The 16,485-nt window shown below is 37.2% G+C and overlaps 1 long non-coding RNA gene across 3 annotated transcripts in view; it reads left to right on the top strand.

Annotated features, from left to right (window-relative positions):
* The window catches only part of LOC118881113, a 58,108-nt gene that overhangs the window by 4,655 nt on the left and 36,968 nt on the right, over window positions 1-16,485 (top strand). The window contains exon 3 of one of the 3 annotated variants that reach the window (XR_005016437.1): window positions 117-883. The exons of the other annotated variants lie outside the window; for them this stretch is intronic. This is a non-coding gene — a long non-coding RNA (uncharacterized LOC118881113). Of the gene's footprint in view, window positions 1-116; window positions 884-16,485 lie in introns of those variants that run through there. 3 annotated transcript variants of the gene reach the window in all.

Below are 16,485 nucleotides of genomic sequence, written 5' to 3'. Positions count from 1 at the left end.
TTTTTTAAATCTTAAGCATGTGCCTGTTTCTTTTTGGTTTGTTAGAGGCTTTTTTTACCCAGACTCTACAAACTGACCCTGACTTTGCTCTTAAAAAATTAAAAACCTCCCCCTAGGTTTCACTTCTGCATCAGAGAGAAATCATCCACATGGGTCACCTGTTCCTGAGTGTCAGTAGGAGAGTTATGCATGGCACGTCCATCTTCCCATCCCCAGGAATTCCCAATCCTCTCCAACAAGTGCATGCAAACACCAGGGTTCCAGGGCGCTTGGAGGTCAGAAGAGCCAGGATGCCCAAAGCCCCTCCCTCGGGGACCCCAGAAGCACATGAAGCCATGAACACACATCACCTGTACCACACACCCCCCCCCCAACCCAACCCAAGAGAAGGAAACAGCCTCTGTTCAGACCACAGGCTTAGGCAGACGACATGCCCCGCCAGACTCCCAGCTGTGCTTCTGAAACCTGCAGCTTTTCCAGAGAACCATCCACCCACTGTATCAGCAGAGGGAGCTCTAGGTAGCAAATAACTTTCCTCTGACAGCAGACTGTACTTTCCTATAGAAAAGATTTGCAGGAAACAACAAGGAAAAGCGGGGGTCCTAAGTGGAGCTGGCGTCCATCCTGTGCAGAAGAAAACCCCACCAATTTGCAAGGGTAGCTTGAGGGATGGGGGTCAGGGCTGGGTAGTGATCTGGGAGAGGAAGAGACACCAGCTGAGGAAAGGATGCGTGAAAATCACCACACTGCTTAGCGGATTATCTGACCTTGTTCTGTACCAGCCCTCTGACCCACTTCTAGACATCTCACAGCCTTTGTACTACCCTCTCAATGATGTGATGTTTGAAAAGGGGACACACTCCAGATCCAAGTCTTAGACTAGTTTGGCAGACTTTTTTTTTTCTTTAAAATAAATGTTTATTTTGTGTGTTAGTGGTGTGCAATCTTGTCCCTAGGGCTATAGGCTTAGAACTGTGGGAGGACAGCAGTGATAATAGTGGTGATGATGATAATGATGATGGTGATGGTGAGAGTTAAAATATTTTGAGCACTTACTATGTACCAAGCCCTGTATTGAGACGGTTAACAATAGTAGTCACCAAATATTTACTGCGAACCTACGAGATACCCAGGATGGTGCTCATGTCGGGGCATTCAATGCTGAATAAAACATGGAAGGTCCCTGCTCTCCTGGAGATTGCATGCTAGATTCTAGATTGCAAATGGGACCAAGATAAGTAAATAAATATGTAAACAAGTAATATCAGAGAGTGATGAGTGTTCTGAAGAAAATTAAAAGGAGCCATCTGCTAGAATGACCAGAATAGGGCAAGTTTAAACAGGCTGGCCAGGGGGCCTCAGTAAGGGGGTTACATTGGAGTGTTTCGTGAACTGTCTCATGAAACCCAACTGTTTGAGGAGTCTTTCTTTAAAGCACCATGATCTGTCAGCTGAATAAGTAACAGATCTATTTTTTTCAAACATGTATACATGCTCCTGTAATGTATAAATGACAAATGCCGCTTAATTCATAGTAGTTCTTTTGTCGTTTTGCATTTTCTCAAGCAATGATTAGTGAAAACTCAACAATTTGCGTGGTATGATGGGGGGATGGAATGAATTAGGAAAAAGTTCATTTAAAAAAGAAAAAAGTTAAAAGGATACCATCTTACCAAAAAAAAAACATCTGTAATATCTTATGGAAAAACCCAAATGAACCTTTTGGCCAACGCAATAATATTACACCTCAATCTTTTTTGTCCAAATACCCTTTTGTCCTATTAACTTTACACTCACGCCTCTCAGAGGTTCTGTGTGTTACCGATGTTTCTGTCTAGTCCCTATGTCTTTAAGTTGGTAGGTTCAGCCTTGTACCCCAAACTCTTCTCCTATCTTGTTTGCAGCCTCTGTTCTGCACCCTCATCTCAACCCATCTTGTACCTGTTGTTATTCCTCAGTGTCGCTCAAGTCTCTGTCACTTGTATAACTCAGGAATCCATTTCAAAAAGACTCAAGGGAAAAGGGCATTTATTGGAAGCCTCTGGGATATGCTTGAGTCTGCTAGCTGCCTGCCAAATACCTGTTCTTCCCTTCTTGCTTGATAAAGAATCCTGATTTATTTAGGGTGATGATATGCCCAAACAGAAAACAATGCTTCCCAGCTTTCCTTGAAGTTTAGGGTGATCATAGAAAGAACAGTAGATATCATTGTGGAGCTTCCAAGAAATCCTTTGGGGAAGGGTGCTAAATCAGTTGGGATGAGTACCCTTTAGCACCTTGTCATTCCCATTCTTTCTGTCTGGAATATAGAAAGGATAGCTGGAACTCCAGCAACCATCTTGTGACCATGAGAATAGAAGCCATTACTCACAAGTAATGAGCCAGAAAGAGAGAAGCAGCCTGGATCCCTGATGTCTTTGTGGTCTGCTGTATATGGACAACTCTTGGACTTTGTTTCAAACCTGAGAATGAACCCCCGATTGGTTAAAGCCATTCAAAATGGGCTTCTGTTTCTATAGCTGGTACACTGAGGTGTGTGATGGAATTGAACAATCTAACTGAAAGAAGGTTAGGGATAAAGGTAGGCCTTGGAAAGAGCTGGAACCAGAGAGCCAAACACGCCAGTCAGTCCCTCCATCTTCTGTCTCTGCTTCTCTCTGCACGCTTGGTTAATTCTCTCTCTTGTCAGAATGATGCGCTCCACATTTAAAAAACACAGCTGCCCAGCTTTTGAGTGTAAAGTCCCAGGGCCACCATAAAGGGACAGGTTTTCCCTCTACAACCATGGGCCTCAGGTGGGCCCTCAAGGCTGCTCTACCCCTCTGCATTTTGCTAGTCTGGTCACTCTCCCACACCCTGGTCTGCACTCCCCTCCAGTCTCTAACATCCCTCTCCCTTCCTCGCTTTCCTGAGGACCTGCTTTCTAGGTCACTGAGGAGGGAAGAAGCGAGCAGAAGGGAGTTTCCACAAGCTCCCTCTGCCTCATTTCCACACTCCCCTGCCTGTGCATTGACTATGTTTTGATGGACACACTAGCCAGGCTCCTGCCTGAGGCTCACTCTCCATCTGCCCACGAGACCCCAGTCTCTCTCCCCAATTTATGGACATCACTCCACCGCTTCCCTCTCTCCTTTCCTTTATCATCATCTCCCCGCACCGGCCCCCCACCGTCTACAGCATCATTCTTTCCAGGATTCAAACTTACTGCTCCTTCTCTGATTAAAAACAAAGTGGGACTTCCCTGGTGGCGCAGTGGTTAAGAATCTGCCTGCCAATGCAGGGTACACGGGTTTGAGCCCTGGTCCGGGAAGATCCCACATGCCGCGGAGCAACTAAGCCCGTGTGCCACAACTACTGAGCCTGCGCTCTAGAGCCCGCGAGCCACAACTACTGAGCCCATGTGCCACAGCTACTATAGCCCACGCACCTAGAGCCCATGCTCTGGAACAAGAGAAGCCACGGCAATGAGAGGCCCGCGCACCGCAATTAAGACCCAACACAGCCATAAATAAATAAATAAATAAATAAATAAACAAATAAATTTATAAAAACAAACAAAGTCCTCTCTTGGCCCCAGTTCTCCATGTTTCTGTTCCCTTTGCAGCAAAAGTCCTCAGAAGAGTTACCTAACTCACTGTCTCCAGTCCTCCCTTCCCATTTTCTCCTAAATCAGGCTTTTGCTCCCCGTCCCCACACTGGACTTCACACACATGCTAAAACTGCTCTTAAGCCCATCGTCTCTCACCTCCCGTGCTGCTCCCCTCCCTATTACTCACGGTCCCCCATCACCCTGGCTTCCTTGCCGTCTCTGGCTTCTAGACCCTTCTCACGACACTGCCCTGGTTATTCATCCTGCCTGGAATGCTCTTCATCAGGATCTCTGCACGCCTCCCTCCTTCACTTGTTCAAGCTTTTGCATCCATGTCACCTTCTCATTTAAGCCTTTCCTGACTATCCCAGTGAAATTGCAGCCAACACTCCCAATCACCTTTACTGTAGCACTGATCACCTCATATAAAAATCATTTATTACGTTTGTATGTCTGTCTCACCCATAGATTATAAGCTCCATGAAGGCAGGTGTTGTCTGTTTTGTTCACTACTCTACCTCCAGCACTAAGTGCTTGGTGCATAGTAGGTGTTCAATTAAATTTGTTGGATCAATGAATGAATCACTTTCTTAGACATAGTCCAAAAACATCTCAGCAAAGTGTGTTGATGATCCTGGCTTGAGCCTGGTGCTACCTGGGACCCATCAACTGTAGATACAGGAATAGGGTCCCATAAAAAGATGGAGAACTTATGTTAGCCATGTAATGAAGGGGCCATTTGCAGGAGGGGAAGACCAACCATGCCATAGATGTCAGATGCATGGTGATGCTTGAGAACAAGACTCTCTCTGTATCCAAACCATCCCGGTTTGAATCCTGCATCTACTTCTTACTTCTTGCCTCTGAGGCTTTGACAAGTTGTTTCACATCCCTGTTACCCTCCTCCGAGGATTGCCTGGAGCTTAAATAAATGAGTTAATATTAAAAAGCACTTGAACCAGTGCCAAGCACAAAGTAACACCAAGTTCAAAAACTGAAAACTGTTAGAAAAATAATGAGAACTTGATAAAATAAATACATTTTTGAAGAAATCAATACTCTTCTTTTCCATACCAAGCAGAATAGAAATACATAAGGACAGGAGAAATTGCATTATGCAACTGACAAACTCAATTTAATAGGTATGTAGAGAAACATACTTACGTTAACAGAAATAAATATTATTTTCTAGGAGCCATGAAGTCTGAACATAAAGTCTCAACAAGTGAAATAAAAGAGATTTTGCTCGGGCATCATCAGAAAATCTACAAACAACAAATGCTGGAGAGGGTGTGGAGAAAAGGGAACCCTCTTGCACTGTTGGTGGGAATGTAAATTGATACAGCCACTATGGAGAACAGTATGGAGGTTCCTTAAAAAACTAAAAATAGAATTACCATATGATCCAGCAATCCCACTACTGGGCATATACCCAGAGAAAACCATAATTCAAAAAGACACATGCACCCGAATGTTCATTGCAGCACTATTTACAATAGCCAGGTCATGGAAGCAACCTAAATGCCCATCAACAGACGAATGGATAAAGAAGATGTGGTACATATATATACAATAGAATATTACTCAGCCATAAAAAGGAACGAAATTGGGTCATTTGTTGAGATGTGGATGGATCTAGAGACTGTCATACAGAGTGAAGTAAGTCAGAAAGAGCAAAACAAATATTGTATATTAACGCATATATGTGGAACTTAGAAAAATGGTACAGATGAACCAGTTTGCAGGGCAGAAGTTGAGACACAGGTGTAGAGAACAAACGTATGGACACCAAGGGGGGAACGCAGTGGGGGGTGGGGGTGGTGGTGTGATGAGTTGGGCGATTGGGATTGACATGTATACACTGATGTGTATAAAACTGATGACTAATAAGAACCTACTGTATAAAAAAATAAAATTTAAAAATTAAAAAAAAGAAAAAAAAAGAGATTTTGCTCAAGCCAAAGTCTCTCTGATAATAATCCAGTAATATTTAGAAATACATTTTTTAGAACTTTAAAACTTGAGAAACACAATCCTAGACAACAAAATTCAATCTTTTTTTAAAGCAATAAGTAAAAGAACACTTTATAACAGAATCTATAGAATACAACAAAAGCTGTAGTTAGAGGAAAATTAATAGACTTCAATGCCTTTATTATAAAGAATGACTAATAAAACAATAAGAGAACTTGTTATAAACCCCAGGATGTTAGGATAAGAAAAAAATAAACTAAAAAATTCTGAATAGAAAATTAATAATTATAGAATCTGATGTAATAGACTAGAAAGCACAAATAGCAAAAAAGAAAAAAAGCTCAAAACCTCATTTTTGAAAATACCATTTTGGGTGAAGGGAATCAAAAGGTACAAATTTCCAGTTATAAAATAAGTCCTCAGGATGTAATGTACAGCATGGCGACTATAGTTAATAATATTGTATTATATATTTGAAACATCTGAAAAATCAGATCTTAAATGTCCTCATCACAAGAAAAAACAATTGTGACTATGTGTGGTGATGTATGTTAACTAAACTTATGGTGATCATTTTGCAATATATACAAATATCAAATCATTATGTTGTATGCCTGAAACAAATGTAATATGTCAATTATATATCAATTAAAAAATTTAAATTGGAAAAATGAAAATACCAGATTAAACCCCACACAGGTCTGATTAAGGAAGAAAGAAAATGTGGTCATATCAAAAAGAAGACATAACCAAGTTACAGAGAAGAAGACAAATGGAAGAGAATGTCATATGCAATTCTACAGCAGCATATTTGATAATCTAGATGAAATGGCTACTTTTTTGAAAAAAAAAATATAAAATGATCCAAGAAAAGGTAGAACATTTGAAGAAACCAATTACCAAAAAGAGATGAAAAGTTTAGCATTAAAAAAGACCTGCAGAACAGAGAGGTTCATAGCTGAGTTCTGTATAATGTCATGTGGAAAACAAGTTGCTCCAATGTTTTTTTTTCTATTAAAGTATAATTGACTTATAATATTATATTAGTTTCAGGTGTACAGCATAGTGATTTGATGTTTTAATGCATTACAGACTGATCACTATGGTAAGTCTAGTTAACATCTGTCACCATACAAAGTTATTACAATATTATTGACTACATTATTTGTGCTGTACATTACATCCTGTGACTTACCTGTTTATTTTCAGTTTATTTTATTTTTTAAATTGAAGTATAGTTGATTTACAATGTTGTGTTAGTTTCAGGTGTACAGCAAAATGATTCAGTTATACATACACATATATCTATTTTTTTCAGATTTCTTTTCCCTTACAGATTATTATGAAATATTGAGTATAGTTCCCTGTGCTATATAGTAGGTCTTCGTTCGTTATCTATTTTATATATAGTAGTGTGTATATGTTAATCCCCAACTCCTAATTTATCTCTCCCCCTCTGGTAACCATAAGTTTGTTTTCTATGTCTGTGGGTCTATTTCTGTTTTGTATATAAGTTCATTTGTATCATTTCTTTTAGATTCCACATATAAGCGATATCATATGATATTTGTCTTTCTCTGTCTGACTTACTTCACTTAGTATGATAATCTCTAGGTCCATCCATGTTGCTGCAAGTGGCATTATTTCATTCTTTTTTATGGCTGAGTAATATGCAATTGTATAAACATACCACATCTTCTTTATCCATTCATCTGTTGATGGACATTTAGGTTGCTTCCATGTCTTGGCTATTGTAAATAGTGCTTCAGTGAACATTGGGATGCATGTATCTTTTCGAATTGTGGTTTTCTCCAGATATATGCCCAGGAGTGAAATTGCAGGATAATATGATAGCTCTATTTTTAGTTTTTTAAGGAATCTCCATACTGTTCGACCTAGTGTCTGTACCAATTTACATTCTCACCAACAGTGTTGGAGGGTTCCTTTCTCTTCACGCCCTCTCCAGCATTTATTATTTGTAGACTTTTGATGATGGCCATTCTGACTGGTGTGAGGTGATACCTCATTGTAGTTTTGATTTGAATTTCTCGAACAATTAGTGATGTTGATTATCTTTTCATGTGCCTTTTGGCCATCTGTATGTCTTCTTTGGAGAAATGTCTATTTAGATCTTCTGCCCATTTTTTGATTGGGTTGTTTGGGTTTTTTTATATTGAGCTATATGAGCTGTTTGTATATTTTGGAGATTAATCCCTTGTCAGTCACAATATTTGCAAATATTTTCTCCCACTCTGTAGGTTGTCTTTTCGTTTTGTTTATGGTTTCCTTTGCTGTGCAAAAGTTTTTAAGTTTAATTAGGTCACATTTGTTTATTTTTGTTTTTATTTCCATTATTCTAGGAGATGGATCAAAAAAGTATGCTGTGACTTATGTCAAAGAGTGTTCTGCCTATGTTTGCCTCAGGAGTTTTATATAATAGTATTTGGTCTTCCATTTAGGTCTTTAATCCATTTTGAGTTTATTTTTGTGTGTGGTATTAGAGAATGTTCTAATTTCACTCTTTTACATGTAGCTTATTTATTTTTTAACTGGAAGTTTGTACCTCCTCATCTTCCTCCCCTATTTTCCTCACGCCCCCCACCCCCCCTCCCCTCTGGCAATCAACAATTTTTTCTCTGCATCTGTGAATCTGTTTCTGTTTTGGTACATTTGTTCATTTGCTTTGTTTTTAAAATTCCACATGTAAGTGAAATCATATAGTATTTGTCATTCACTGTCTGATTTATTTCACTTAGCACATTACCCTCTAGGTCTATTCATGATGTTGCAATTGGCAAGATTTTATTCTTTGTTACAGTGGCGTATTATTCCATTGTGTGTGTGTATATATGTATATATATACAATCTTCCTTATGTCTTCGTCTATCAATGGACACTTAAGTTGCTTCTATATCTTGGATATTGTAAATAAGGCTGCAATGAACATTGGTGTGTATACTTCTTTTTGAATCACTGTTTTTGTTTTCTTTAGGTAAATACCCAGAGTGTAATTGCTGAATCATGTGGTAGTTCTACTTTTAAATTTTTGAGGAACTTCCATACTGTTTTTCACAGTGGCTGCACCCATTTACATTCCCACTAACAGTGCACAAGGGTTCCCTTTTCTCTACATCTTTGCCAATGCTTTGTTGGCTCTCTATTCTGTTCTATGGATCTATGTGTCTGTTTTTGTGCCAGCACCATACTGTTTGATGACTCTAGCTTTGTAGTATAGTTTGAAATCAGGGAGTGTGATACCTCCAACTTTGTTCTTCTTTCCCAAGATTATTTTGGCTATTCAAGGTCTTTTGTGTTTCCATACACATTTTAGAATTATTTGTTCCAGTTCTGTGAAAAATGCCATTATTATTTTGATAGGGATTGCATTGAATCCATAGATTGCATTGGGTAGTATGGTCATTTTAACAATATTAGTTCTTCCAATCCATGAACACAGTATATCTTTCTATTTGTGTCATCTTCAATTTCTTTCATCAGTGTCTTACAGTTTTCCAAGTACAGGCTTGCTAATATTTTGTTGAGGACTTTTGCATCTATGTTCATCAGGGATATAGGCCTGTAATTTTCTTTTCCTGTGGTGTCTTTGTCTGGTTTTGGCACCAGGATAATGTTGGCCTCATAGAATGAGTTCAGAAGCATTCCTTCCTCTTCAATTTTTCGGAATAGTTTGAGAGGATAGGTATTAACTCTTCTTTCAATGTTTCATAGAGTTCACTTGTGAAGACATCTGGTCCTGGACTTTTGTTTGTTGGGAGTTTTTTAAAGTACTGATTCAATTCCATTCCTAGTAATTGGTCTGTTTATATTTTCTATTTCTTCCTAATTCAGTCTAGGGAGACTGTATGTTTCTAGGAATTTATCCATTTCTTCTAGGTTGTCCATTTTATTGGTGTATAATTGTTCACAGTAATCTCTTCTGATCCTTTGAATTTCTGTGATGTCAGTTATAACTTCTCCTCTTTCGTTTCTGTTTTTATTTAATTGGGCCCTCTCTTTTTCACTTGATGAATCTAGCTAAAGTTTTATCCATTAAAAAAGTCTTTTCAAAGAACCAGCTCTTAGTTTCATTGATCTTTTCTATTTTTTTAGCCTTTATTTTTTTTATTTCTGCTCTTATCTTTGTTATATGTTTCCTTTAATTAACCTTGGGTTTTGTTTGTTCTTCTTTTTCTAGTTCCTTTAGGTGTAAGATTATATTGTTTATTTGATATTTTTCTTGTTTCCTGAGGTAGGCTTGTATTGCTATAAATTTCCCTCTTAGAACTACTTTTGCTGTGTCCCATACATTTTGGATTGTTCTGTTTCCATTACCATTTGCATCCATGTATTTTCTGATTTCCTGTTTGATTTCTTCAGTGACCCATTGGTTGCTTAGTAGTATATTGTTTAGCCTCCACGTGTTTGTGTTTTCTGAAGTTTTTTTTTCTTGTAGTTGATTTCTAGTCTCATACTGTTGTGGTTGAATAAGATGCTTGATATGATTTCAGTCTTCTTAAATTTATTGAAACTTGTTTTGTGGCTTAGCATGTGTTCTCTCCTGGAGAATGTTCCATGTGCACTTGAAAAGAATGTGTATTCTGCTGTTTTTGGTTTGAATGTTCTATATATATCTACTAAGTTTATCTGGTATAATGTGTCATTTAAGGCCAGTGTTTCTTCATTGATTTCCTGTCTGGATGATTTGTTCATTGGTATAAGTGGGGTATTAAAGTCCTCTACTATAATTGTATTACTGCCAATTTCTCCCTTTATGTTTTTTGATATTTGCTTTATATGTTTAGATGTGCCTATGTTGTATGCATATATATTTGCAACTGTTACATTTTCTTGAGGGACTCAGTCCTGTATCATTATGTAATACCCTTCTTTGTCTATTGTTACAGTCTTTGTTTTAAAGTTTATTTTGTCTGATATAAGTATTTATTGCTACCCCAGCTTTCTTTTTTTTTTCCATTTACATGGAATACTTTTTTCCATCCCCTCACTTTCAATCTGTTTGTGTCTTTAGATCTTAAGTGAGTCTCTTGTAGACATCATATATATATATATATCTTATACATATATCATGCATATAAGATATATATGTATATACTATCATGTAAGATATATGTATGATATATATATATATATATATATATATATATATCATACATATATCTTTTTTAATCCATTCAGCCAGTCTATGTCTTTTGAGTAAAGCATATAGCTCATTTACATTTAAAGTAATTATTGGTAGGTATGTACTTATTGCCATTTTGTTAATTGTTTTCTGGTTGTTTTGTAGTACATTTTTGTTCCTTTCTTCTTTTGTCTCTTCCCCTGTGATTTGATGACTGCCTTTATGTGTTATGTGTTTGGATTTTCTTTTTTTTTTTTTTTTCTTGTGTGTGTATCTGTTACAGATTTTTGTCCTGTTGTTACCATGAGGTTTATATATAACTATATACTATTTTAAGTTGATGATCTCTTAAGTTTCAATGCCTTCTAACAACTCTGAATTTTTACTCCCTCACTCAATATTTAATGTTTTTTGACATCATATTTTATGTCTTTTTGTTTTGTGTATCCCTTACCTGCTTATTGTGAATATAGATGATTTTACTACTTTTATCTTTTAACCTTCCTACTAGCTTTATAAGTAGTTGGTCCACAAGCTTTACTATATGCTTGCCTTTATGAATGAGACTTTTCCTTTTGTAATTTTCATATTTCTAGTCATGGTCTCTTCTTCTCCTCTTACAGAAGTCCCTTTAACATTTCTTTAAAGCCAGTTTAGTGGTGCTGAACTCTAAGCTTTTGCTTGTCTGTAACACTCTTTGTCTTTCCTTCAAATCTAAACAATAGCCTTGCTGGGTAGAGTATTCTTGGTTTTAGGTTTTTCCCTTTCATCACTTTGACTATATTGTGCCACTCCCTTTTGGCCTGAAAAATTTCTGCTGAAAAGTCAACTCATAGTCTTATGGGAGTTCCCTTGTATGTAGCAAGTTGCTTTTCTCTTGCTGCTTTTAAGATTCTCTCCTTATCTTTCATTTTTGCTATTTTAATTATAATGTATCTTGGTGTAGACCTCTTTAGGTTCATCTTGTTTGGGTCTGTCTGTGCTTCCTGGACCTGGATGCCTGTTTTTGTTCCCAGGTTAGGGAGATTTGCAGCTTTTATTTCTTCAAATAAATTATCTGCCCCTTTCTCTCTCTCTCTCTCTCTCTTCTCCTTCTGGGCCCCCTATAATTCAAATGTCAGTATGCTTGATGTTCTCACAGAGGTCTCTCAATCTGTCCTCATTTTTTAAAATTCTTTTTTCTTTTTTCTGTTCAGCTTGGGTGATTTCCACTACTCCATCTTCCAGTTCACTGATTCATTCTTCTGTATCATCTAATTTATTGTTGATTCCTTCTAGTGTTTTTTTGTTTTGTTTAACATTTCAGTTATTGTATTCTTCAGCTCTGTTTGGTTCTTCTCTATGTTTTCTCTTTTAAACTTCTCACTATGTTCATCAATTCTTTTCCCAAGTTCATTGAGCATCTTTATAATCATCACCTTGAAGTCTTTATCAGAGAGACTGTTTATTTCCACTTCTGTTAGTTCTTCTTCTGGGGTTTTGTCTTGTTCCTTTGTTAGAAACATATTCCTCTGTCTCCTTTGCCTAATTCTCTGTATTTATGTCTACATATTAGGTAGGTTTGTTACATTTTCCAGTCTTGGAGAAGTGGCCTTATGTAGGATACATCCTATGAGACCCAACAGCATACTCTCCTCTAGAAACAAAAGCTGTATATTCTAGGGATGCCTGCTGTACAGGCTGTATATTCCCTTCTGTTGTGGAAGTGCCCACTGCTATTGGCACACTGGTGGGTGGGGCTGGCCCCTGGCCTGGTTGGCTGCCAGGCCCTGCCTCATGCAGAGGTTGCTGACCTGCAGATGGTTTATGCCAGGTCCCAGGGTTTTGCCTGTGGGGCCTATGTGGGCTGGGGCTGGTGCCAGACTTCTGGTGGATGGGTCTGTGTCCTGTGGCAGCTGGCTACAGGGCCAGGAAGGTCCAGGGTTGGTGCTGACCCACTGGTTTGGGGGGCCAGGTTCCCAGAGCAGCTGGCTGGGGGTACTGGGGGGCCTGGGGCTGGTGCCCACCTACTGGTACTCCAATGTTGTTTAAACAATTGTAAATCATACACAGTGATGTTGAGACTTGACCAAATGATAGAATCACCTGGAGCATTTTTTAAAACTAATGATGTTCAAACCCCCTCCACAGAATTTCCTATTCAATCCCTCTGGGTTGTGCCAGGCATCAGCATCTTAAAACAGCTCTCCAAATGATTCTAATGTGCAGCCAGGGTTGATAACCTTGTCCACAGAAAGTAATTAGAAGTGTTTCAATTCTTTTAAAACCCAGTTCTGATGGATAGCACCAGAAAAGAAAACTATAAATAAATTTTACTTATGAATAAAGGCAAATCTTTTCACTAAGCTATTGGCACCAAACGAATAAAGTGTTATGGCAAAGGAGAGCTTATTCCAGGAATTCAAGGCTTGTTTGGATCAGGGAAGGTATCAACATAATATATTAATTACATCAATATTAAAGGTGAAGCTGAAAAGCCATTTGAATAAATTTGGTAGTCATTTCTAATAAATCAACAAGTAAATCATTAATAGAAGGAAATCACCTAAATATAATTTAGGCTAATGAATAAAAAACCCTATTCCAAATGGTGAATTATTTAAATAGTTACAAAAGTTCTTGCAAATGCATTAAAATAAGAAAATAAAATAAGTGTAAGCATTGGAAAGAAAATTTTAAACTATTTTTACTGATGGTTTGCTTGTATACTAAGGAAACTAGTAGACTTTAATAAAAATTAAAACAATAATCTTACTAGAATCAATAAGAGTGTTTGTAAGATGACTGGAAACAATAAAATTATATAAATATTAATAGCTTTTCTCTGTACTAACAATGACTTTGAAATGGATATGGGAAGAACTTAGATGGAAAAAATATCCCAATCACAATAGCACCACCAAAAAATAACTTGGGGAACAGTTAAGAAGAGAAGCTCAGGAATTATATGAAGAAAAGTATTTTAAAAATAATTTTTACAATCTCATTGAATTTCATAAAACAAGATTCACACAAATGGAAATAAATACCATATTTCTGAGTGGGAAGATTGATATAAAATGCAAATATTACCAAAGTTAATGAAATTACCTTAAAATTTCAGTATCAATTAGAATATCAACAACTTGCTTTTAGTGTTGAGGAGAGGGAAAGTAGGAGACTAGATTAAACAAACAGAAGAGGAGATGCCCTAAAATAGCCAATAAATAAACAAATGTCAAGGATAGACTTGCCTCAACTTATATCAGAATATAAGTCAAACTTAAGCAAATAAATATGTTATTGCTGGTTTAGGAATAGAAAAAGGTAGATAATTTAGATCTGTTACAGAGAACTCCTTATATGACGAAGGTGATGTTTGAATCCAGTAGGAGAATATGGTCTATTTAAAGTATGTTGCTGGCCCAACTGATTTTCCATTGGGAAAAAATAGTGTTGAGCACTTATCTCATATCATGTACAAGAAGATTCCAGATGGATTAAAGTCTTGAATATAAGTAAAACAAACTAAAACAATAAAAATGTCAGAAGAGAAAGAAAGAAAGAAGAAAGAAAGAAAGAAAGAACGAAAGAAAGAAGAAAGGAAGGAAGGAAGGAGGGAAGAAAGGAGGGAGGGAGGAAGGAAAGAAAGAAAGAAGGAAAGAAGGAAAGGAGAAAGCAACTCTTTAAGAATAAACTACAACAGGAGGATGGGGAGGTCAGGCAGAGCTTGACCTGAGGGAGGGAAAGACACTTTTGAATAAATTGTGCCTTATAAACTGGGAAAGAATAAGAAAGATGCTTAGTGTGGTGAAAATATTAATGGCACAGTGGACAACTATTGGGTAACATAAAGGGAGGCGAGAATTCTACCACTGAACCACCAGTGCCTCAGCGTGGGTAACATAAAGGACTGAAGTACAGATTCATGCTACCACATGGAGGAGTCTCAAAAACATGCTCAAGAAGAAAGACAGACACGAAAGTCCATGTACTGTGTGATTTCGTTTACATGAAATGCCCAGAATAGGCAAATCTATTAAAACAGAAAGAAGCTTAGTGGTTGCCAGAGGCTGGGGAAAGGCAGGTACAGGAAGTGACTGATAATGTGTACACAGTTGCTTTGGGGGATGACAGATATGTTCTAAAATTAGATTGTGGTAATGATTGCATAACTGTAAACACACCCAAACAGGTGAATTTTACAGTATGTAAATTAAATCTCAATAAAGCTAATTAAACCACAGAGTAAACCACATTTGTTTACTAACTTTGCAAAACATAGGGTAACCTATTTCACCAAGGATATAAGGCTCAAATTTCCTTTTTCCAGAATTGACGTATACCATTTCAAATATCAGTTGTCAGAAATCTAAATGGAAGCTCAGTATATCACCATCACCTAAAACTTCAAGTATGCGTTACCTTAGCAAGAGGTATGGCTTGGTGATTAAATGTGCCAGTTCTGGAGGCAGACCACACTGGGTTCAAATGCCAGTCTCGATACTTACTCCCTGTGTGGTCTGTGGCCTGTTTCCCTATCTGCAAAATGGGAAGAATTAAATGAGGTGATGTATATAAATAATTTAGGTAATGTCTGGCACATAGTAGGTGCTCAATAAATGTGATGGTGTTGACGATAACGGGGCGGTGGTGATTAGGATTAGAGCAGGGAAAGAATCAGAGAAATATGTATAAATATGTTTATTTTTATTCATTCTAATTTTTACTCATATGTATTTTTTTGTATACATAGATAATTTATGTTACCATTCACACTATTATCTGTGGTGAGTTATCATCTAGCAAATTAATTTTGTCAAGTTCCACAATTGCTAGAGAGAAAATCACTGGCTTCTCCCAAAGTCATTTATTAAACTGGAGAGGAAAATATGTAGTATCTTTAAACTTTCTAATCAACATGCCAAGGACAGATGGAAGGAGAACTGAATGCTGTTTGTAGAGTCTGAATAGCACCCCTCTAAGTTCCTTTATAGATGGTGGAAGCAACCTCTCAGCAGCTTGCTTTGGGAGGACCTTGCATACACCAAGGTTCCACGGTGATGGGAAAGGAAGACATCTCTATAGTCTAACGCAGTGATAGTGCTCTGGTTTTTAAAGGCAAAGAAGGAGATGTATTTCTTTGTAGGGTGCAAAGTGCAAATTTTTATTGAAAAATCATGGCATAGAAAGGACTCGTGGGTGCCTTTTGGTGTGCTGGAAAAGTACTACACCTTGACTTGGGTAGTGGTACCCGGATACATGCATAAAGAGTAGTTTAGCTCTACCCTTAAGATGTGTATACTTTATCACTTTATGTATTGTATATCTCTGAGAGAGAGACAGAGATAGAGACAAAGAAAGATTTGGAATCTACCCAAGTATTCCAAGGAAATACTCATACATTCATATATACAGAAAAAACCTTATATACAAATATAGTCATCATAGCATTTTTTTACAATAGCAAAACATCAGAATCAACCTAACATTGGACAATATAATCTAAAGGTTAAGTAAATTATGGCATATTCACTTATTGGAATATTTATACAACTAAAATGTGCGTGGAGAGTTTGCAAAAACATGGAGAAATGCTATGTTATAAAGTTAAATTGGAAAAAAAATCAGAATGTAAAATCTTTACGTATAATACGCAAACATAATTGTGCTAAAATATGCATAGAAAAATGACAAGAGGGAAATACTCCAGATTTTAATACTATCCTCTAGTGGTGAATCTATGGATGATGTTGTTTTCTTCTTTCAAATTTTCTGCATTTATAATAAATATGTTTAATTT

Source organism: Balaenoptera musculus, chromosome 15, assembly GCF_009873245.2.
Source record: "Balaenoptera musculus isolate JJ_BM4_2016_0621 chromosome 15, mBalMus1.pri.v3, whole genome shotgun sequence".
Taxonomy (NCBI): Eukaryota; Metazoa; Chordata; class Mammalia; order Artiodactyla; family Balaenopteridae; genus Balaenoptera; species Balaenoptera musculus.
Note: the sequence above shows the minus strand (reverse complement) of the source record. Positions and strands in the feature narration are given on the sequence as shown.